Below are 25775 nucleotides of genomic sequence, written 5' to 3'. Positions count from 1 at the left end.
CTGTTTATATATATAATATTAGTATATGTTCATCGATTCTAATGGTGAATTTAAATCCCATTTGTCCAACGATATGTTCATTACAGTCATTGCAGTTCAACTTGTGTGATTTTACACAGTTATGTATGTTTGTTTGTATAGTGTTGGACATTGTAGCATATAGAACAATAAAATATAAACCAAAAAAACAGTTGCAAGTTGGCAAAGTGCTGTGTTGTTTATGGAGTTACACATAAGTGCATCAATTGTAATTTATCTTTTGCCTTCTTTGTCTTTGCTAATTTTTGGATGAATAAATTGCTGTTTTCATAATCCATTGTATGGTGTAAGGTTGGTAGAAGTCTGTTAATGAGTTGAAACAGTTTGTATTGTCTTCTGTGTAAAAGTACATAATGATTTTTCAAAGAAAAATAAAATATCTTATGAAAAAATATAATTAAAATCTAACATTAACACTAAAGTGCACTTTTAATTGCACTTTCAGTTAATTTTTCTGAGATAATTTTTCAGTTTCTTGCTTCTTAGAAATACTACATTATTATTATATATAATTTTTAAATTTTAATGTTGACAATGAAGCATTAATTTGGCAGAAAGCCATGCATCCTTTTAGCCTTTTAAATAATCAAGTTATCCTAATTACTTAATATTACACTTGATATATTTAAACATGTTATACTATGCAGTCACTCTTACTCTCAACTGGTCCTACAACATTTTGGATGTCCTACATTAATATTAAATTTATCTTCTTTCCTCCAGTATTTTTGCATATAATTTGCAATAAATTGTTTCTTAAGATGTTTTTGACTTCCTTGTACGAAATAAGGGAAGTATTGTGATCGCAAAAAATTTCGGTTTTTAGATTTCAACAGAAATATCCATTTTGACCATTCCTAAATCAATTTTGATTAGTTTCGGTGTGACATCTGTAAATAAAGAATAATAAATTTACAATAGATAATAATTCAATAATAATAAAAAAAATATGAAAAAATCAGACATTATTAGTGAAATAAAATTTTATGTACTTTTAAAAATGTGTATATGTAATTTAATAGGCATTATTGCATATGTGTCTATGTATTAGATTTGGTGAAACATCTGATTATTTAATATTAATTGAAAATTATTATTTAGAATCGTATTATTTTTGGATTTCCAAATGTAATTTATGTTTAGTTTTATTTAATTATTCTGGAATTTCTGTTTAATTTTATCTACATTAAAGTTAACTACAGAGTGACTGAAAAATAGACCCTCACAAGAACAGCATATACACTGAGGCATACATGCCCGATCTTTAATAAAGTGTAAAAAATTCTTATCTTTTAGTTCAATACTCCTCTGATATTGTTACACAATATTCTCTACATGTCAGAATTGATCATCATTTTGTTTATTTGTTTTCTGTTGTCAATCATTTAATCACTCTTTGATTTGATAAAATTCTTCTGATCTTAAATTGTGTACATGTTCACTATTTTCAAATCTTCTCTTTCTTTATATTCATCATCTATCTTAATCTTTTTATTCTTTCCTTGGTTTTAACATTTTCTTCCTCTTTATATTTATCAACTTTTCTTAATTTTTTTTATTTATCCTTTGTTCTTAACATTTTCTTCCCCTTCATGTTCTTGTTATCTTTTTCTTTTGCTATGATTGTGTTTCTTTATATTTTTGATTAAGCACCATATAATCCAATAATAAAAACTGATATTTTACATCGTAAGGTCAAAATTAACATTTGTAACTAGTATACAGGAATTTACTAAATGGGATAGTTTAATTATTATTAACTTTTATTTTACGACATAACAGAAATTTGAAACTTTTGTTAATCAGCAACTCACAAAGATATGAATAGTACTGATCTAGTATGAGTAATAAAGGGACTTTCACTCTATCCTAATATTTCATGTAAGATTATTGAATTTATCACTGTATAAATATTTGATGTTAATAAAAACTAATATTTAAACAATTGTGTAACTGTCCACTTTATTAAAGAAGTGGAGGATCATATCTCTCTTTCAAATGAAATAAGTTTAAATGAAGTGCAGCAAAAAATGTGTATATGTAATTTAATAGGCATACAAGGAAGTCATGTGGTGTCCACATCAACTTTTATGTTTTTATGCAGACTCTCACCATCAGTCTGGGACTAACTTCTTCCTTGCATTGTTCAAAGTTAAATTTCTAACTGTATGTAAAAAAATATTTTGATTCCTAGAAATCAAACTATTAGTTTTCGTATACAGCCTAAAATTTTGTTCTTCGATATATTTTCAAAGCAGACTTGAATTCTGTTTATTAAAGAAGGAAAAGACTTTACTTTTCACATCATCCTTGGATTGATAATTCAATGAAGTACGATTAACAGTACAAGCCTATTTAAGGAATATGTACATTAATGTAATCTGATGTGGTACAAGACTCCAAATGAGATCTGTTTTTTTTTTCTTAAACAAAACTGGTTTTTCATCATGATCGTCAGTTATGAAAATTATACATAAATATTATTTTTTTTAGAAATAAACTTAACCAAATCTATTTTTAATGTAGCATTTACTTCTGTGACCATCTTCTGTCACAAATATCTGCGGTAATGGAAAACTTTGTTGAAAATTAATATTTTTACATAACATTTTCCCTGATCTGAGTTTGAGTTTATGATTCTAGAAGCTTTTGAACAACTCATTACTGTTATTAGCTCCTGTTGTTTATTGATGCTTGTTCATTTTGAAACTGAATCACTGTGCTCTAGAAATATTTCTGTTTTCAAAAAGATTTATTCTATCCATCTATTAAATCTGATGATTAATTGACTGCAGCTTTTTTATAAGCACAGTAAAGTTTTCTTTAGTTTTCTGGTTTCACATAGAAACTTTTTTCTTGTATTTTACATATAGAAAATCTACAGTACCTTGAATGACAATGACTCATTTATCCACATTACCGCGACACACCTTATTATCCTACACATACAAAAGAAGGGTTGGTATGCAAGAAGTTGTTTCACACAAGTTATTTGTATAATATATATATATATATATATATATATATATATATATATATATACACACACATATACATTGTCAGTGACAACTTCAATGAACTTTTACTACAATTAAATATATAGATAGCACTTATCGCTAGCATTTCAACCAAGAAAGTTTAACTTTCAAAAAACAAAGAAATATGTACTGTCATATAATAAATAAACAAACACACTCTATCAAACAGAATAATCTAGAGATATACAAATCAGTCTGCAATAACTTCTCTAAAAAAATTCATTCATTGTACTAAATACTACTTCAGAAAAATAGGATGCACATTTATCAATAAATAGACAGAAAACATTCATGTTGTACATCCAACATTATCAACCTTTACGATCTTATAAAATAGGACATACTTAAAAAATGTATTAACCATAACATTTAAATTTTTTCACATAGCATACAAATGTAGTGCCACCAGTAATTTCACTGATAAAAGGAGTCATAATTAAAATAATTCCCAAGTCTTTTAGTAACACAATTCCATTTTCTAGGATTTGCTTCTCAGATGTGTCTCCTAATATATATATGGTTTTACTAATATATATATACTATTAAGGTTACAACAGTATAAGGTTTTATGATTGATATATTTATGGTTTTCTGTTAATATAAAAACTGCTGTTGTCAATGGATGCTAGTCAAGAATTGTTTGATACGTATCATATATATATATATATATATATTTATTTTTTTTATTTATGCATGATTGTTTTCCTCCTGTAATATGCTGAATGTGTATGGCCTACTCCATTCCATTATATTTTTAATGATACGCACATATTTGTAGGTAGTTGTTTAAGAACCAAATTTTGTGTACATAAGGGAATGGGTTTTATACATAAAACATACACCTTGTTAATGAGTATTTATATACATATTTTGTTACAACATGTAAATAAGTCTAGAAGCAGTCTGGAATTTGTCCTTACCCAGTCTCAGTGTGACCATAACTAAAGTATCATTTATTCATCCCCCGAAACAAAAATTCATCAGTAATATGAGTATTCAGATCAAACTAAAACCAGCTGCACTTTTAACTGAATTAGAACCAGTTTTCTATGCCTCAGAACTGTTGTCATAACAACTGGTTGTAAGTGATGCTAACTAGTCACCTAGCTGATGGGTTAAGGCTTTGTATTGACCTTGAAGTGTGGTGTTTTGGATGTATTTTGTTTTGGTCCCCTCAGGAGCTCTCATTTTAAAGGGCTTAATTGATTGCAGCCTTTCTTCTTCTCAGAATTAAAGCTAACCTAAACAATTCATACACTTCTTTCATCTGAAAAAGCATGAATTTCATCTGGAGCATCAACACCTGGGAAAATAGGAACAAATTTACTTCTCCAAGAAGCGAAATTTCAAATTGTAGAAGATAAAATAATGGAGCTCCAGTTTAAAGAACTAAAGCTCTTGCAATATTGCCCAAAACAAATATAGAACAACTAAGTATTTAGTTTTGGTAATGCATGATTTTTTTAATAATTTTAATAATATTTAAATATTTTTTTCTTCTTGAAGCTTTGTGTAAAACTGGCAATGGATTAATAAAAATTTGGTAATTATGATGTGCATATAAAATCAGCAACCTTATTTGCTTATTCTAATGCAAGGGTTTTTATTTGCATAATTTTTTGTTTACTACACATGAGAGCACATTGCAAAATATTGAATTTTAAACATACTCTACAAGATAGAATTAATGACATCTCAAATTTATTGTTGGGATTATATAAATGAAATATTTTGTAAGGTAAAGACTTTCCAATAGAAAAACTTGGTTATATGGTTATATTTTGTTTTATTGTCTTTACACTTTTCCCACATACTTTTTAAGCATGATAAGTTAATTCATAATGAACAACTATGTTTAAGATATATGAAGACAACATCATTTCCATGAAGGAGCCTTATTAAAAATCGACTTATTGATTTTTTATCTTGCTAATATATTTGTTATGAATTATTATTCATTAATAATATTCATTTTATTAATGTTCCAGAAGAAGACAGAACAGTAAAACTGTTTCCCACACAAAATCTCTACAGATATATAATATAAACATATGCAGTTTTATTATTCTGTGTTTTGTACAGATGCAATAATTTTGAACTTATACACCAATTTAAATAATGATTATAAAATTTTTAAAGTCCAGAATATAATTTTCACTCATTTTTCTTGGTCTTAAGAGTGCAGAAAAAATTTCATAAGAATGGAATGCATACCCCTAATTTGGGAAAATGCATGATAAGTACTGAATTAATTGTCATATTATTAGTTTATTAAACATAGCATAAACAGGAGAAGATGAAATATTTCAGAAATCAAATTCCTACAAAGACTGTAGTGAAATCGTACTTATAAAATAGAATATTTTTCTGAAAAAATCTTGTTTTAATCTAATTTTCTATAATAGTTTAAAAATGAAAAGTCTTATATTTTTCTGTTTTTAGTTCTTAATTGTTCATCCTCTTATTCATTTCTCATTTACCCATAAATCATTAAAAATGTACTTAAGGTATTGCATATTATTATAAAGGGAATTCTACACTGTAAAACCAGAAGCTACATATACAGCAGAAACACTCTTCCACCTGGATGAACAATCAAAGACCACCAGACTCCAGAAAATCGAAGAATTGGAAGAACCTGCTTCAGTACCAGAAAGACAGACAGTGGTTGATTGTGCCCGATAAAGTCACATACAAAGAGTCAGAATCCACCACTAATACCATATATAAGAGGAGACTAGGATTCTTTGAACACATCATGAGAATGTAAGATTTGAGACTTCTTAAACAGTTGATACAGTATAATCTCAACTTGAAAAACACCAAGACAGGATGCAGATGGATCAGAGAAAAGAGAGGATCTGAAGGAAATTGGCCTTACATCAGAAGACACCACAGACAAGATAAAATTAAAAAATCAAGGACAAAAAATACTTGCTTCACACTCACAAGAAAGAAACTCACAACATGAACATTTTCAACACCAGAAGGCCATGGAGATCAGAATGTATGAAAAAATACTGGGAGGATCACAAAGCCCAAATTGTCCCTTTGAAGACATTTGGATAATGGACTGATAAAGTGATCCTATGCGATCATAAAAGGTGAAAAAAAAGGGAATTCTACTTTGTAGAAATATTCACTATGATTTTTTGTCATAGCTCTTATTATTGACTCAGAATTTTGAGTCAAAAATGTAAAGTAGTAGTTAAAAAAATTAAAATTATTTGATATAAAAGTGAATATGAATGTGTAATGCAATACTGTAGCAATAACATAGACTTAGTGCTAAATTTATACTCTGTTGCTGAGCTTCTACTAAGTGACGACTTTTTAAAAAATTACTAAAAATTAAAAAAAAGAATATATATATATATATATATATATATATATATATATATATATATATAGTTTTATCTAATTATACATATATACTGAATAATTTTTCAAGAATAATTTTATTTAAAATTCACTTTAAAATAACCTTTTTCTTTGTTTTCAGCCATCAAAATAATGTTAGTCTTATATGAATAAAAATAAAAGCATGGGGTTGTCACCATTACAAAAGGTCATAATGGTTCAACAAACATCATTGCAAAAATATGTATGAATAATTCAATTAAAAACATATCATTTTCTCTTTCACTGTTTGCAATGATGAGCACCTGCACTTTTATTTTTAGTTTCGTAAGATCAAAATTATCTCTATGGCTTTAAAAAAATTAATTTTTAATTTTTAAAGAAACATTTCTAATAAATTTTAATATATATATATATAAAATTTTCCTTTCTTCACTTTTCACTACATTTTAAATAAAAGTCTTTATTAATTTTTTAAAATTGTTTTATCTATTTTTTGTTATATATTTTTAATAATGTATTAAGCAGTTATTAAAGGTGTGAGTTTTTTAAAATAGATTCTACAGAATTTACTAAATTATGAGAAGAATAAAAAATAAAATATACTCAAATATTATTCTTTATTATCCAAAGCATATATTACTAATAATTTTATAGTGTGTGACAGTGACAGAAGGTTATCACTTGTTTACCACTATGAGAAGTTGGCAATTTGAGGCTTGGCGAGATCTGTTGTATTTTAGCACTAATGACTTCTCAAAACTAGTCTGCTTATTATTGCATTCCAGTTTAAAATACAGCATGTTCGAAAAGTTACTGTGCATTGCAATTATGGAAGTTTAATGATGAAACTATCTTAATTATTTCTTTGTAATTTTATTTCATTATTTTATAGAAACTGATATTACAGTAACTGGAATAGTTTATAAAAGCTGTTAAAAGACCTCCTACAACATCAGTACAACACTGCTCACTTTCAATTTGTTTTCAAACACTTTAACTGGCTGATGTACTGGAATGTCTCATATGTATGCTGTTATTGTGGTTTTTAGTTTGTCAATTGCGCGTGGTCTGTTGTGATAACACTGCTTGTTTTGCTGCCCCCCCACAGAAAGTAATCTTTTTAATAATGCTTCCAACAAGATGGTGCCATAGCTCACTTGTCTTTGTTGAACTAATCATTTCAAGGGATTTGTGGCTTGCACAATCGCCCAATTTGACTTCTTTCTAGAAAGCTTACCTTTCTTGGTATTACCAATAAAGGTAATCTTTATTTTATTACCAATAAAGGTACTCCTTCTAGAAAGATTACCTTTATTGGTAATTCCAAGAAAGTTATTCCTTTCTAGAAAGGAGTCAGATCGGGCGATCATGCAAGCCACAAACCTCTCAAAATGATTTGTTTACCAAAGATATGTTAGCTGTGTGTGCTGTTGGCGCCATCTTGTTGGAACCAATCATGATTGATTTCCACTTTTGTTAACTGACTAATGAATTTTTTTAAAACAGTGCAATAATAGTCACTATTAATTGTATTTTCAAAAAAAATTGGCCCCACTGGTATGTTCTATTCGCGGTGACCTTGACTCCAATTTTCACTTTGTGTAATTCATGAGGGTTAGTTGTCATGTATTTTGTGAATTAATTAATATACCCTTCCAGATGAAAACACGCTTCATCTTTAAAAAAAACATAATGTCAAGGATACCTATGAAATTTTGGTCAATAAAATTTTTAAACCATTGACAATAATTTATTCTTTCGGCATGATCTGTAGGTTTCAGTCCTTGAACACTGATTTCTTTGCAGGGGAAAATTTTCAGTTTTTTTCTTACAGCTTTATGTGCGGTATGAAGTCCAATATCTTGTTGTTATGTTAACTTATGCATTGACTTTGATGGACTTACAGCCATAGTATTCAAAATATCAAGCAGCTTCTGTTCTTTAGATAGTCTTCCACTTTCATCAGTGTCTTCAACAGAGACTGTAGCTCAAAATATTTCTATTACAGTTTGAATTGCATTGCGATGAGGAACAGGAGTATGTGGGAACTTTACTGAAAACTTGTGCTTCACTAAATCCTTATAATTGTCACCTTGACAAAAGACATGTTAAACAAGAAGAATGCATTCCTCTACTGAAAGAACCATTTCATTTCTTGCAACTATTGATTTCAATAAACAAAACAACACAAAATGAAATGAAGCACGTTCAGTCACAAGTCAACAAGTGACGTCTTGGTTTATTACTGTGCAACATCCAACGAACTAACAGGGTCACCAACCTAACGCTGAAAGAACAGAATGCACCGTATAATTCTAAAACATACTGCACAGCAACTTTCCAAACACTCTCTACATTCAGTCTTTGCAATCTGTAGATGTTATAAGTTCCAGGTACACTTGCTATACAAACAAGGGACAAAGATACCTAAATCAAGAAAGCATCATAAGATATTTGGAAACCTAGAAATATAAAAATCAATTGATCAACCACTAAATAACCATGATCTACGTAAAAAGGGATTCATAATTTAATAAATTGAAGAAAATAACAGTTATAAATATCTATAGTTTTTTAAATAATGAGAGAACTGTACCTTTTTCCAACCTGGTAGTCCCATAACACTAGAATATCTAAGATATCTTGAAAAATAAAAAGATGTGAAGTAAGAAGTCATAAATATATATAAACTGTAGTACAAAAGATGTATTTAATCGAGAAAAAATATGGGCTATCGTACATGTTAAAGACTGATAGATTTTATATACTGGTTGAATTTTAATGATAATTGAAATTGAACTAGTAAGTTACAGTAGAAATTAGCACTAATGATTAAAAAATCCTTTGGAGAAAGATTTATACGATCTTACATCTGTTGTAATCATTAGTTCAGATAAACATTTTCCTGCCGATTAACCAAGAAATAGCAAAAGAAAATGTTTAATCTACATAAACAAAAGAATAGTTAAAAACATGTGTCAAGATATTCATATATACTTCAGCATACTGTAAACTAGCATGACAATGCAACATGTTAATGAATATAAGAAGAAATGAGTATAGCAGATATTAAGTCTATAAATGTTTACATAAAAGCAGGAATATTTTAACAAGTAAAACTGTGTAGGTAGTGTAATGAAAACAAAATAAAAACTAGAATATTAATTGCTAATGAAGAACTTAATAGAAAGAAAAGTTGCTACTTAATAAGATTGAATTAGTAGCTCAGTTGGAAGTAGAAGAGAATGGAAACAGAAAAGTATAAGGGGTCTACCACAGGACAGAAAACCATATATGACATATCAGCACCCTACAGTATTTCTATCAGTCTTTTAATTATTCTTTCAACATTATAATATCCAACATATTAGTAGATGTTGAAAATTTATGAAATAAATATTTTTTAAAAATCTTTTAGAGATTAAACTTGACTTATTATGCCTTACTGAATATTTATTGCATGCTTATAATCTCTTTAAAGTACACTGTCTAGTTTATCCCTCATGTTTTTAATATTATCAGTTCCTTAATATCTGCTATACTCATTATTTCTTATATTTATTAACATATTGCACTCTGTCATGATAATTTACAGTATGCTGATGTATATAGAAATATCTTGACACTTTTTTACAACTATTCTTTTGTTTACATAGCTCAAACATTTTCTCAATGGTATTAACTTCATCCTAGACTAAATGGCAATTCTGTTTCTGCCAAGTCAATCCTCTTTTTGAATATTGTGTTCCTTTGGTTATTTACAAACCCTCCCAATAACCTAGTTGGTTGTTGCATTAATTTCCTCAGCAAGTTTTATGATGGACTTTCAGATGCTAGATTAAAAGTTTCTTCTTACAGAAAAATGTTTTTAAACATTAGTGATTTCAATGTATATTTGCAGACTGTTAGCAATCAGGAACATGAGCATTAGATGTAGTGGAATGTCATCAACTTAATTTCTACATAAAGGAATTATGTGATTTGTTATGACTTATTTCTTGATAATTTTATGACCAGTTTTCATTACTACCAAGTAATTGCATTGTTTTTATAAACAGTACTTTCTGAACATATCGTTCAAGTCTTCAATAGCTGTAGTTTAGTATTTTCAATTATGATGTCTAGCAGACAACCAGTATATGTAAATTACAAAATTAAAATTTCATCTATAGATGGTGAAAGCAGACCAAAGGCTATAGTAATGTCCATTTTTAATTTTTACAGTATTTTAATTATATACTTTAGTAAATACACATAACTTTTCGGAACGTTAGTGGGAAAATTTTGTTTAAAAATACTATTAAAAAAAATTGATGCGGACACCACAAGACTTCTTTTACACCTATTAAATTACTTATACACATTTTTTTTAGTGAAAAGTACATAAAATTTTATTTCACTAATAGCTTATGATATTTTTTCCAATTTTTTTATTTTAATTTTTTTATTGTTATTATTGAATTATTATTTTTTGTAATTTTTTTTCAATCAGAGCTTAATAATTATTAATAAATCAGTATATTTAAATTAAAAGAAAAAGTTTAAAAAAAAGAAGATGAAGTCGGATTTGAACAGATGTGCCTGCCCCTTGTAAGATCCAAATATTTCATTAATTAAAATTTTATTTAGCTACAACTCTGAAACCAATAAAAGTAAGTAACTCTTATGATACATTGTTGAAAAGCTCTCAGTGTGAACTTACTACTGCAGTTAAGAAGAAGTCCAAAATCCAAATTTTTTTTATTTTGGGCAATCTAGTCGATTGCAATCTAAAGGAGGGGGGCACAACTAGGTTTTACAACAGTCCTAATCCAAAATTTCAATATCTTACAGCTAATCATTTTTGAGTTTGGGAGATACTTACGTACGTACATACGTATGTATGTACGTACAAACCATACAAACCATGTATACATGCAAACGTCACACCGAAACTAGTCAAAATGAATTCAGGGATGATCAAAATGGATATTTCCATTGAAATCTGAAAACTGAAATTTTTTGCAGTCACAATATTTCCTTTACTTCATACAAGGAAGTAATTAACAAGCAATAATGCTAAATAACAATAAAACTTGGAATACTGTAAAAAAAAATATAAATGTTGTTCAAAAGAATTCATCTTTAATTAAGAATTGTACAGTAGTTTGATGAGAATTATAATAATGGTATTAGGATATTACTTTGTCTAAAGATATTAGCATTTAACGATTATTACTTTGTCAGTCTCTGCAATAATTTAAATATTAATGTTAATGGAAATTCTGCTGTAGAATTATTATCTAAATTTATATATTTCCCTACTATTTTCAGTAATTTTATCGTTTCATTTTTTTTTTTTTTTTTTTAATTAAAGATAAAAATCTTGTTTTATTTCATATTCAATAGAGAATTGTTCTTAAACTGTGGTAGACTAACTATATTCATGATTATGATAAAGATCTTGACCACTGCTGGATGAATACATGACATTTACCTATGAATTTAAATACACCAGCAACCAATTTTTTAAAAAGTATATCTGAAAAAAAAAGAAAATTCGTGTACAAGTAATATATATTGTAACAGGTAAGACACCTAATTTTCTTGTTTTCTTAAATCCATAATCAAGATTTGATTACATAATTGAATGGCTAATTAATAACAGATGATGCATAGAAAAATATTCATTAGAATATGTAAAAAATGAATGTTAGGAATACACACTTATATTTACATACACACATGCAATTTCACAATATAAACACACACACTTCTTTTATAAAACAACCCTGTATTATTGATACCATTAAGATATATTGTCATCTAACGAGAATCCCCATACTTGTCTTAAAATATTTTTGCTAATGAGGTTTACTAAATTTATATATGAATTAGTCTGAATCATAAATAAAATTTTTATGGTTGAAGAATTTATGTTTATCTAGAAAATTATCACATTCAATAGCAGAACAAAATATATAAATTATTCCACAGTGCTGATTTACTCTAAATTGTTTTTTTTTCAAAAGGCTCAAAAGATTGCCTTTTGACAATGTACATTTCTACAATCTACAACTTGAAATGTAGAAAATTAACTGATGCTTGAATCTGTTTAAATGTAAATTTATATAATTTATTATAAATATAAAAAATTAATTCAATTTTCATTTCTGTTTAGTTTAAACAAGTAAATTAAAAATATTAAAAAAGTAATAACCTTCAATTTTTAACACTGGAGAAGGGTTTAATTTTAAGCTGTAAGAGATATCAGGAAAGTTCAACAACATCAATGTATGACTTTATTTTCGCTTTTATCTCTTTTAGATATCTTTGAGAGAATACACAATTGTGGTTAATTGTCTAATAATCAATTATAAAACATTGGTTAGATACTTATCAAATAGTTACTATTTTATAATAGTTTTAAAAGGTTAACTGATTTATTCATTAAGCAACTCTATTTTATGTGAGTTAGTATATAAAAATTGACTGACTTCAGTAATTAAGTTGAAACAAATAAAAATAAAAATAAAAATGATTAAACAAAAAATATGAAAGTTATCATTTATACTTAGCAGTAATTATTTATAAAAAAAGAATAATTTTATCTTTTACAGGCAACAGACATAAAAGTCTTATTAAAGTTTTAACTTATGACCCAATGGATTTATAATTTTTTTCATTAACTCATTTATTTCATAATTTATTGTTAAAGATCATTGTGTTATACTTTACAGTTGGAACTTGGATTAGAAGTATTATTTATCATTTTTATGATGTTTTTAATGAAAGTATTGATTGATATAACAACATTTCTAAGTAATTATTATCTTATGGTATCTATAAATCTATTTTTCTAATTAAAGTTTTATTTACTAAAAAAAATATTTATTCACAGTAGTAAAATTGAAACTGCATTTTTTGAATAAAGGCAAAATGAATAAATATCTCAACTAATGATTTTCACTTAAATAAATATTGTGGATTAAATTAGATTTATAACAGAAAATGTATCATAAAAACTATTATTTTATTAATAATACATTACATTAATAACCAGCTTAAATTAAGTTATTTAAACTCATTGCTTGTTCTTAGTATTAATACATTTATAATGTACATATTAAAATTTGTTACACTTCTCTCAGATTTGCTGATTCTAGTAGGTAAAGAGCACTTGCAACCTATTTAAAACTGAGAATTTCACCATACATGTAAATTCATATACATTACACATGTAAATGTATTAAAAAATGTTAATTTACTTTATGTATCTGCTTGAATTTAGTTTTTAGTGAATTATTGAAATATTTAAATGAGTACTGGTTTCAAATAAGCTAAATCCATTGTTTGACTATTTTCATTAAAATTGTACAGCTCCGCAGTTGCTATTTTATACTTACTGCTGATCAATCATAAATTCCAAAATTTTGTTATTCAAGATGCTGCAGGCAATTTCAAACAGGTTATAATCAGCTGCAATTCATGATTTTCCACAGAATAGTTTGTAAGTAAAAGGATAACTTTTATTTATTTAATAAGCATCTATAAATGAAATATTTGTCTTCAAAGTAAAACACAGATTCAGATAAGAGTAGAAAGCCTGCAAAGAATTGTGGTAGAGAAAGATGAGGCAATGCTTCAATGATACTTCCAGCATGTTTTTTAAGTTTTCCAAAAGAAATATCATTAAATTAATAAAACAACTTAAAAAAAAAAGTGTAACAGAAGCTGAACAAAGAACAAAAACTACTATTGTATCCAGGTACTGAGTCCATGCTTTAATGTAAAGCTACCATCGATGATGAAGTGAGATCTTACGTATCGTAACACTCAGATTGCAGATGGCTGTCACAGTCTACAACAAAGTAGATGGTGTACCATTAGCTATATGGGTTTATCTTTAAAGGTAAGCTAACCTATTAAAATGTCTGAGAACTGTCAAGAGAAATATACTGACTAGAAAATTCATTGATCTGAACAACTTCTGTTTGATGGAAGAAGAAACTGGGATCACTACAAAACAAGATAGAAAAATCGAATTCAGATATTTTCTGTAAAATGTTTGCTGAATTTATTCAGGGAGAGGAAGAGTTGAAAATATTGAAGAAATCTTCAGCCAATACTTGCAACACCAGTGGGTAAAGTATTGAAAAATAAATTGATTCATTGTAATAGACAAATTCAAATTGGAAATTAACATTTGTAAAACAAAAATAATAAAATGTGACAGAAAAGATACAATAAGTTATATAACATTAAGATATCGGTTTGCTAGTTTACATAATTGAATGTTTTAGGTGATTTGACATTTAACACTGGTCGCTCCCAACTAACAAGCATCTGACCCAAGACTCATGAGGAAAGTAATGTGTAAAATAGTTTCCTGTTACCTTCTTTTCTGAGCAAATTTACTGTTGCATATCATTGTGCCAAGCTTGCTAAATACAGCAGACAAATATTCAGCCTTTCAGAATAAACAGTGCCTTCTTCATTCTGTTCATCATAAGGACCAATTATATATGAATTAGTTCTTCTGAGGTAAACAATTTTTAAATCTTAAGTAAAGATACAGTTTATTTTTTAAGGCAATTACTTTTGTAGATTACTTTTTTTAATGAAATCCTAAATCATTATTTATTTACTCATTTTTTTTTTTTAAATTGAGGAAATTTTTTTCCTTTGCTACATTTCTGTTACAATAGGACCAAGTATAAAAATTCATTGGTAAATTATGTCTGTTTTAGATTGATATTCGACAAAATAATTTTATGATATATTTTACTATTTAGAGTGATAGAATTTTTTTTTGTTTTAAGTACATTATTAATTAAGAATTGTAATATAACTTTTACCGACCTTGTCTATAGTAGCATACCTAATTAAACTGAATTCTTTCCCCTATCTGGCCTTCATATTAGCTATAAATTTTGAACCAGGAGCAATAGGCTAGTCAAAAATATTAAATAATAGCAATAATAACAGTAATAATAATTTTTAATACAGTCTCGATCTTTTGATAGGCTGGCTCATTACTTCACGTAGTATGATGTTTATTCCATTAAATAAATGTTTATTTTGTTTAACTCTTTTATGATTATAATGGTTAAGGAACAGGTAATAAATCATTATAGCGCAGCTTATTAAAGAAAGAATGTAGGTCAAATTGTACATACCACGCATGTACATAAAAATGACTTGCCTGTTTGACAACATTAGATTGTATGGGTGTATAGCGTAATTCTTATTACAGATACACAAAACATACGACCCCCACAGATGCAGTACTCGGATAGGAGATTACCGGTCAACTCTTGATCTTCTCTACGAATTATGTTAAAAGAACACAGCACGCGACACACGTTGACCTAACGCCTACGCTATGTTAAGCTATCGTTCCACCTCCATAATAATAATAATAATAATAATAATAATATAAATAACAACTCCTATAAGGAAGATACAGCAGGAATACGTAATTTAATAATGACACAATTTCTTATTTAATTAATCTTTTACGGGTTTTATTTGAATTTGTTACTACATGAAAATTAAGTTTCTCAGTTTTTTAAAACGATTTATGCTTGTTATTATTTCAGAACATTTTTCTGACCTTATGTTACCAGAATACATTATTAGACTACGGTACTAAAACATTGTGAACGATGTAAGGTAAACAATATTACAGTTATGTGTATTAAACCAGTTCGTATAACATGTCCCGTATGTCCAAAATGCCGTAATTCTTATTTCATTTTAACTTAGTTTTAATTTTTATATTATACGAAGTAAATTCTAGAGCTGCATTTGATCCAAAATATGCAGTTACTTCACAAAATTAGTGCAATCGGATGCAGTGGACCAGCGAGGACCTTCTCGTTTAAGGCGGGTTTTCTTAAGTACGAAATAAACTCGCTGCAGTGAACGAGAAACGTTGACCTCCGACTGCTTCTACAAGGAAAAAAGGCCATATGATTTTCGTTGAAGACGGGGTGAATTCTTTCCGAAGTCGAACTTTAGGCAGGATAGACCGATGTCTGGACAGTTATTAGAAGCGGGGAGCGGCTGGTCTAGTGGAGTCTGTTGCATCATTGCGTGAATTTGTGTAATCTGCGCTTTTAAAATTTCCAGCTTTTTCAGATGTTTTTATTAAAATATATTTACTAAGTTTACGGTTTTAATTGTAAATTTCAAAAAAATAATTTTAAGTTTGCAACCTTTCGATATGTTTAATTTAATGATGTCATGTAAACGTTTCACATCAGCAAAGAACGAACAGTTTTATTTTTCGGTGAATTGGTCGCTGGACATTCATTCTCACGAGACGTGAAAATTGCAGTTTGAAAATTGAGGAGCTGAACTCGGGCCTCACTTGAACTTAAGCCTGAATCCCGTCGAGTACAGCAGAACATGATCCTATCCCGTTTTGCGATTTACGTTCCGCTGTAATCCGTGGGAGTCTGGTAATAGTTTCCATCCTACGCAGCAGGTTAATTTTGTTGCTATGAAAATCCATATTTAGAGAGGGGTTCTTTATTTAATAAAAGATAAAGAAAAGAAAAATTGCCGAAAGCGTGATACTGTAACGGCCCAATTTTATCCGGTTCTTAATTCGGATAATTACCCGAGCTCTGCACTCTAGTGACTCTTTTGCTTCGCGTTCGTACCTGACAGACAGTAGGTAAGTGTGAGTTTAGGCTCGGACTCCATACAAAAAGATGATGTACTTATAACGTATGATATATATTGAGAAATATTTATTTATTTTTCCTGTTTTAATACGGAGTTTAAATGTAATTCTTGATTGATTAATACCTGGGAGGATGTGTGTTATTAACTAATAGTGTCTAGTATATTAAAATTAATGTACAAACTTACTGATATTTAATTTAACTTTAACAACATTTAATTCAGCTTTATATAAGAGTTAAATTGCGATAGTTAACTGGAATGGTAAATTTTTAAATATATTTTAATAAAAGCATGCATCAGTTACTTATTTACGTTTTTTAAAGATTTTTAAGTGATTTTATTTAATGACAAAATAAATAATAGTGTGATTTTAGTGGGGAGATGTATGAGAATGTATTACAGCTTTCTATAACTTCTAAAAACTAAATCATGTATTAAGTTTAACAAGAAAAACCTGTTAGCTATTTTACACTAAGATGGGCAAGGCATGAGGAACAAGCTATTTATCCTTAACAAGAATAATCCAACAATTCGGCTGATATATTCTGAACTGTAAAAATAAAAACAGTAAATAGGAAGAAAGAATTTTCCTGTTTAATGAGGAAAAGAGATTGATAATTTAAAAATCAATGCCTGTTTTACAGCTACGCATTGCAAAGAAAAAACTAAAAGAAATACTATTTTTTTAGTTTCAAAAAAGCTAAATATGTGTGAAAACTTCTCAAATATTATTCATTTACTATATTTTAACATAAGTGAGCACTTTTATTTTCTCATCTTACAATTTTTTATGAAAATATCGCTTAAATAAATGGCATGACTCTTTTGCAGTTGAGATTTTATTATTGCTACAAACGTGAAGACTCTGATGCTAGGCACTGTCGGTACTGGCTGATAAAGATATTTAAAATGTACTGAAGGACCAATCCTGCGATCTTAGCTAAATGATACCATCATTTTAACATAAAAAAAGTATTCGTTTTTTTTCTAACCAGATCCATATTATTGTGTCTTTTGAAGACAGAATAATAGAAACTTCCAAGGTACTTCTTGCACTCGTACATTCTCCGATCACATTTCAAAAGCAGGTTTTTTACCTTTCTAGTTTTTCTACTCCCATGTTTCATTCCCTTCAAGCACAAACTGCACACAAATAATTTATGAATCTGTTTAATCTCATGGGAGTTTGAACGGTAATTTTTTTTTCAGAAGTAGAAATCTGAATTCAGTTAATATAGAGACTATATTATAATTACTTGTCTTTACGAAGCAAGATATACAGATTAGAGAGTAAAAGATAAAATTTTTCACTTTGGGATTTTTCTTGACTGCAGATCTTTAGCCCTATAGTTTATCAGGTAGTATTGAATCCCTAAAATATGATACAGACTCTCAAAAATATGCTATTGGATTTTTTATAAAATTAATTTTTTTCCATGTTTTTTATAGCTCCACGATATATGCATCGTTTTCTCTTTTCCATGATTATTTTCTTACTTTATAGAAAACGTTCCTCTGGTGGTTTCGTTGTAAATTTTTTTTCAGATAACGTCAGTTCTGGAAATTATACAGCTTAGTAAATGGTTTGATGATATTTGGTTTTTTTTTAAATTATTGTTTAATGTTGAATATAACGTAATGATAAGTAGGCTGAATACATTCTGATATTAAGAGTACTTTAAAATTGCACTTTCAGGAAAAATGTAGATAAAAAATAATACATATTTTCGCGTTCAGATAGACTTTCCACGTTCGATTATAGTTACTTAGCATTGTTTCTCTGAATTCTTTTTCTTGTTTGCATCAAGACTCAGGTTTTCTAACTTTTTACAATACCTGCGGATACCTCAAAAAGGATGCGTTGTTTTTGTCTATCCATTTTGTAAATAAATGTTAATTTAAATTTAAAAATAACATCAACATTTTTAGATAATTTTTTTTGTGGTTGACACTAAATTATAGTTAGCAGGTTGTAGTTAATTGCTTCTTTTTATTTTACGGTGATTTCAAAATATAATGAAAAGTTAAAGATGATTCGTAAAGTACCTTTTTAAAATTTTTTGTGTATTTTTTACTCTGTTTTATTTGATTACTTTAAGCCTATTTTATGAATAATTTGACAATTATTGAATATACGCGTAGATGAAAAAAGCACTTGCACTAATTTAACAAGAGTTAGTAAAGTATAACTAAAAGTATAATTTTTATTATTATCTACATTAAAAAAATAAATAGAGCTAACATAATATGGGCCGGTATTTATATTTCTCGTGAAATATTGAAAATAAATTTTATTATAAGAATTGTGTATTTAATATTATTTATTTATGTTAATAAATTAAATATGTTTTAAAATTAATGAACCAGTTGATTTACAAGTCAAACGTGCTAAGAAATTACATATTATATGAAACTAATAATTACAAGTTATTTAGAAAGTAAGGAAAATTAGTACTCGATTATGAAATATTGTTAGCCCACTTAAACGAGTATACTCGATATAGTATGTATACATTTCATATGTACATGTAAGTCTTTACACTACAGGAAGAATAGGTGTTGTATGAAGTTCAAAAGGTTATTTAATTGTTATTATAATTTTTATTAGTATTATTATTATTATTATTAACATATAAGATGTTATCTGTTCGATTCTAATTTACGGTTTAGAATATAGAATTTAAAATTAGCAAATTCTTGTGCGCCTTTGTCTGTTAAATTACTAAATATCTAAAACTAATTGCAAAAAACGTTGTATAATAAAACCAAAACTGAATCTATGCGAAAAATCCCGCAATTTTTATTCGCCTACGAAAATTATTTCTATTCATTAAATCAATATTTTATCTTTCGGTTACTAAGCATATGCTATTATGTTTATCAATTTGACATATAAAGCAGCATTTTCTTCCTTTTTTCATTCAAAAATGATTTACACTTTAACCGACGTCGTAGTGTGTATGACGTTTCAAACCAAAAGAATCACATAAATTACGCACATCATTACTCATAGTAAAACAATAAAACATTATCTAAAGGGCATTTTGTCTTTGTCCAAACTAAACAACAAAACGTATCTAATTTGTAAAGTTATTAAACATAATGAGAAAATCTTAATCATTTATTATTGTATTATTTAAAACTTTTGGCAGTAAACTATTATCGCCAAAAATTTTCAAAGAGAAGAGCAGAACAGCAAGTCCGTGGAAATTTATTCCATGTAGAAACTGAAGATTAATAAGAAGAGACTGATGAAGAAAACTTATGGTTTACAATTAATCGTTCAACACGGTTGTCAACCCCTGTCGCAAAAGTTTACTCTGTGAAAACGTTTATTTTACAACTTGCAGCCCATATACTCCATCTTGAAATTCGAGTCCTTGATGCCATAGTTAATAAGATATGAAAATTTAATGACTACGTAAAAACAACATAAAATTTATTTACAAGAGTTTTTAAACGAGAATAATTATTTAATTTTTCGATGAAGATTTTGATTTAAAAAAATACTTAACACCGTCGTGTAAGTTTTTCTAGTAAACTCAGGAATAGTTCTCTGAAATTTTACCCCGAAAATTACTTAAAAATTTGTAAACCGGTACAAACCTGATTAATATGAAGTATGCAATAATGAAAACAGTATGGGCTATGCTTGCTGTACTTATGATATTGCTGTCACATTAAAATTTTTGTTGATTTTTCGTATGAAATTCATTACATATAACAAAGACTTATGCATGGTACCTCTTTGTATTATTGACAACAAACACGGTTTTATAAACAGTGTCAGTAGTAATCAGTACCAGTTGTAACACTTAATTTTTATACGTGATAGTTTAAACACCAGTATACCGATAATAATCTAATTTAAACAGTATTTTCTATTAAATTAAATAGATATATGATTATTTCCGTCCTGTTTTTCTATCCAAACAGTTCAGAAAATAAATAAAACTGGAACTGAAAGGTATTTATCGAGCACAGTTTGCCAACCATACTATTAATAAGACCGATTAGATTTAAAGTTATTTTCGTATTTTCTGATCACGTAAACTTTATGTTAAATGTAACCGTAAACCTTTATAACATCATTAATTAATCGGTCTGATAAAAATCAATGTTAAAGAAGTTTGGGCCGGTCCGGTAGATTTTTAATGGAAGTAAACAACATAAATCATCATTTAATTCATGTTAAATTTTACTTAAAACTGAAGTATTGCAGGAATCCTTCTTTTTTTTAAAGAAATGTAAATTACGTGCAAGATTGTGAAGTAAAATTTCAAATTAAGTTTTAAAAGTTTCCTTTAAATGAATTTACGTTTACTAAATATTTCAAAATCGAGATAGCTATTTATAAATATTTCAGACATCAGGTGTAATAAGGTAATAAGTACGAGTATAACTAAAACAAAACTTCGTAGATACTATACTTTTTTCTAATGGAAAGATAAATTTTTGGAAAATAAAAATGTTTCTTTAGCATAGCATTTGACTTTTTGTAACTGAGAGGAGCTGGGGATTAGATCCACGTGGGAAGCAAGGAAACAGGACATCAATCTGGCGTTTGAACTGGTGTTCAGATTCTTGAACAGTAGTTTTTATTTTAATATTTTCTTACGGTAGAAATTATTCTGAAAGAAAATAAACAGATTTGAATAATAATGTATAAAATTTTGTTAGTGGAGGGAGCTGTTTGGTTGAGGCAGCTGTTTGTTTTGTCGGGAGGGTAACGTTTGTGGTTCCAAGGAAGCCTGAATTTCTCTTTCTTCTGTATGGTAATTTTATTTTTCCTAAGATAAAAATCATTTTGAAAAAATAAAATACTGAATATCGCTTTACTTCAATTTGATATGGAAGTAAACGTGGGGAGGGGTCCAAAAGGATTATGGAAGTTTAAAATCTTTTTTTTCGTAGTGTGATTGTACTGTTCTGGTTCCGGTTCCGTAAAACCTGATTCCAGTTTTGTTGAACGTATGATAAACATTTTTCAACCTGGCTATTTTGTAGCTATAAATACATTTTTATTACCGTTCTCATTACCATTAAGGATACCGGTACCAAAAGAAGAGAAATCAGGGAGTTATACGGTGTGAGGTACGTTTTCACTGTATGGACAGTGGCATTTGAAAAGAAAAGGTGCAGGCTGAAAAAGGTTTAGGAAATTTCCATGTCGACTCGATAGTTTTTCAGACTACCGTGAACAAAGAGAACATGTAAAAATACAAAATATGTGTATCTATACTAGTATAAATATACGATTCTTCCTTAGATTTACTCATTTTTAAAGTATTCATTTTTTTTAAAATTACATTTTATAAAAGTAATGAATTGCTTTATTTTTGCTATGAATTGTACGCCTACATTTTGTACAGATTATTACAGAATAGCCTGTCAAGATTACAGATACTGGAACTTAAGACCACCGGGATTTGAATACTTATGAAAAAATGATGTACACCGTCTTGATGTAGGTGTAGTTAATTTTATTAATCCATACGTATGGTGGTCTCAATAAATATAGTTCGTAATTACTAGCTAATAAGTTGGAGTGGCCTTCTTGTTTGACCCCTTGAAAACGATAACTTTTTTAATTTTTTTCTAAATCAAAGGGTCGTATTCTCTTATATATTGCTTAGTCGTTGGAACTAATATAATCATATTTTATGTATTGTTTTCATTTTATATTTATTATTCTCAGTTGTAAAACTGTTTCTACATCCATAGGTATACGGCAATCAAGCTCACTCTTTATTGCTATAAGCGTGAGTTTGATTGCCAAACAGATATTTATTTTAATTTTTACTATTATTACTACTACCTGTAGCAGCAGTTAAAATGAGTCTAATCTTAAATTTGTTGTCTATAAACTAGAAGAATTAAATTAAATTTTTAACAAACTAAGAAATTTTAAAACATGATCACTACGTAACTAAATAAGGCAATCTGCCGACCATTTGTAACTAATAATTTTAAGTCGCTTAAAAAAAGCCTAATAATAGTTTTTGTAATATGAAAGTGTTAATTTCACAATCAAAGATTTTATGTACGTTCTGAGACTGTTACTGAAGTAAAGATAAAATGAAATATTAATTTTAAATTAATGAAACTTTTTCAAAAAAGAAAAAAAAGAAGACATTTATAAACGTTACATTTCTTAAATATTTTTCAATGTAGACAAATTTTCGTATTCACGAATGCAATATTTTGTTTTTATTATTTTATTTTTAAAAAGCATTTAATTTTGGTAAATTAATGTTTATTTTTTCCCGAGTTTATTTCTTGAAATACCGGTGGATTCAGAAAGGTCTTCGTAACTTTAAAAGCGTACAAAAATTTATTAAGATAACTTACTGATACTGGTGAGGTCTCATATCACAGAAAAACATATCAAGTTTATCCCCCAACATTCACTTTGGTTAGACATGGCTTCCATTTATAATACCGTACATTAGGGTGGTTCGAAATTTTTTTTTTATTTCGGAGTGCTATAGAGCGCAAAGTTGCCGTCCGTATAAACAAGAAAAAAGGAAAAAAAAAATTAATTTTTTTACATATCTTCCGGTCGTGCACCTTGCCGTAGTAAGTTCGAAAAAACCCGGTAAAAACCATACACTTACAATATTTGTTATACGTATGTAAGGATGATATGACTGCAGTCCTACATCGCGTAAACATTTCTCCAAGTATGTTAAAATAACTTAAATATATATAAATTATATTTGTATGATATCTTTTGGTCGCGCATCGTCGTCTAAAACGTGTTGAATAGGAGATTTTAGCGAAATTTCAAAGTTTTACATTTTATTACGTTTTTTAACAAATCTAGTAGGCACGCTACAGTTACAATCCTGTGCCTAGAAGTGCTACTGCTTTGAAAACAAGTGTAGTAAAATAATCCTCGTATTTTAATACTAACTGGTTGCTCAGCCGCATTAAAAAGTGACTAATGCTGCATTAGCCTTAGTCCTAGTCGCGCTCCTTCCGCGAACTTTATTTATGATTTTATAATATATAATATAAAAGTGATATATTTGTATACACAGTTGTAAAAGTACTAGGAACATAAACCTGCTTCAGCAACAATATTATTTTAATTCTTTTTGGTCGCACGCTGAATGAAATAGAGTTCCAATAATTATTTTTGCGGTATTTTTTCAAATTACATTGTGTGTGCAGCTCTTGGCTCATTTTGCTTTACAAAACGACTCACAACTCACCTCGAGGAGGTGGCTGCACTTCGAGTTCCACCCACACCCTACCCAACCAATCATCCAATGATTAGGGTGTTATTTACAATTTTAAAACATAGTTTGTTTCCTACACCTTTTACTTTTTAGTTTGAAACGTTATTAGTTTTTTCCATCACTAAGGCTTTATATTCTGGTTTGTGGGAAAAGGTAGGCATGCCTGATCTTGACAATAATGTTGCTCTTGATCACTGTCGTCAGAAATTTCTGAATCACAAACCTCCGTGTGTACTTCATCGTTTTTTCATAAGTCTGAGAGTTCTGATCGTTTTCTTTCATAATATTTCCGCTTGTGTCTATAACTAATTCTTTTTGTTTCTTTCACATCCAAAGACCCGATTTTCCCAATGCCGTATTTTCTCTGCAAGTACATAAATCCTAAATCCAGGGCAGGAATATTTTTTTTCCTTTTCACATATGCAGTTAATCCTTATTGGACACACACATGCATCTTGCAAGTACAGTCGTTAACAATAATTAAACATTTACATGCAGCGATGTCAAAAAGAGAGGAACCCTTCATTTTAAATTCTTTAAGTCTCAGTTTGAATGTCGGTTTGTTTTTGTCACGACTGTATGATTTTCGTAGCTTTCAATACGATTCATAGTAAGCGTTAATAAGCTGGACCACTCTGCATTCCGTCACAGTTGGGATGGAAGCTTTGTCGTACAAACATTTAATTTTGTTTGCAATTGTTGCGGCTACTTTTGAAAAAGACACACCCTTTTGTTTGTTTCAACAGCCAATCTCTCTTGAAAGCAGCAGCGGAGAACATCCTCATGTGTTGGTAGCTTGTTATTTAACAAGTCTCGCGGGTGGCCAAATATAGGACATTCGAAATCCTTTGTAGCTATTATCTACGCCCAACTTCTTTGGCACATCCATCACAGCATTAATGCATTTGCACTTTTAATCACAAACACGTAATAAAAAAAGTACACTTTGATGACTAGACTGACAAGAAAACAATCACGTATTGCACAGGAACAACATCACCCCAGTACTGACTAAGGCCAACAGCAGAGTGACAGTTGACAATAAAACACAAAATGGAGGACAGCGAGCAGATGCGCGCACACGTGCGTCTCATTATACCAGGACCAAGGTCACTGCGGTGTTAGTCACTGTTTGATGCAGCTGCGCCACCAGTTAGTATTAAAATACGAGGATTATTTTACAATACTTGTTTTCTAAGCAGTAGCACTTCTAACTACAGGATTATAACAGTAGCGTCTCTACTAGATTTGTTATAAAAACGTAATAAAATGTAAAACTTTGAAATTCCGCTAAAATCGCCAGTTCAACACATTTTAAACGGCGATGCGCGACCAAAAGATATCATATAAATATAATTTTAAATATAATTTATATATATTTAAGTTATTTTAGCATACTTGGAAATGTTTACGCGAT

General features: G+C 28.6%; 1 protein-coding gene across 1 annotated transcript in view; it reads left to right on the top strand.

Annotated features, from left to right (window-relative positions):
* The window catches only part of LOC142317703 (uncharacterized), a 432460-nt gene that overhangs the window by 201309 nt on the left and 205376 nt on the right, over positions 1-25775 (top strand). The gene's annotated exons all lie outside the window — the stretch shown is intronic.

Source organism: Lycorma delicatula, chromosome 1 (genome assembly GCF_047948215.1).
Source record: "Lycorma delicatula isolate Av1 chromosome 1, ASM4794821v1, whole genome shotgun sequence".
In the NCBI taxonomy this organism is placed as follows: domain Eukaryota; kingdom Metazoa; phylum Arthropoda; class Insecta; order Hemiptera; family Fulgoridae; genus Lycorma; species Lycorma delicatula.
This window is presented reverse-complemented; position numbering and strand designations above follow the sequence as displayed.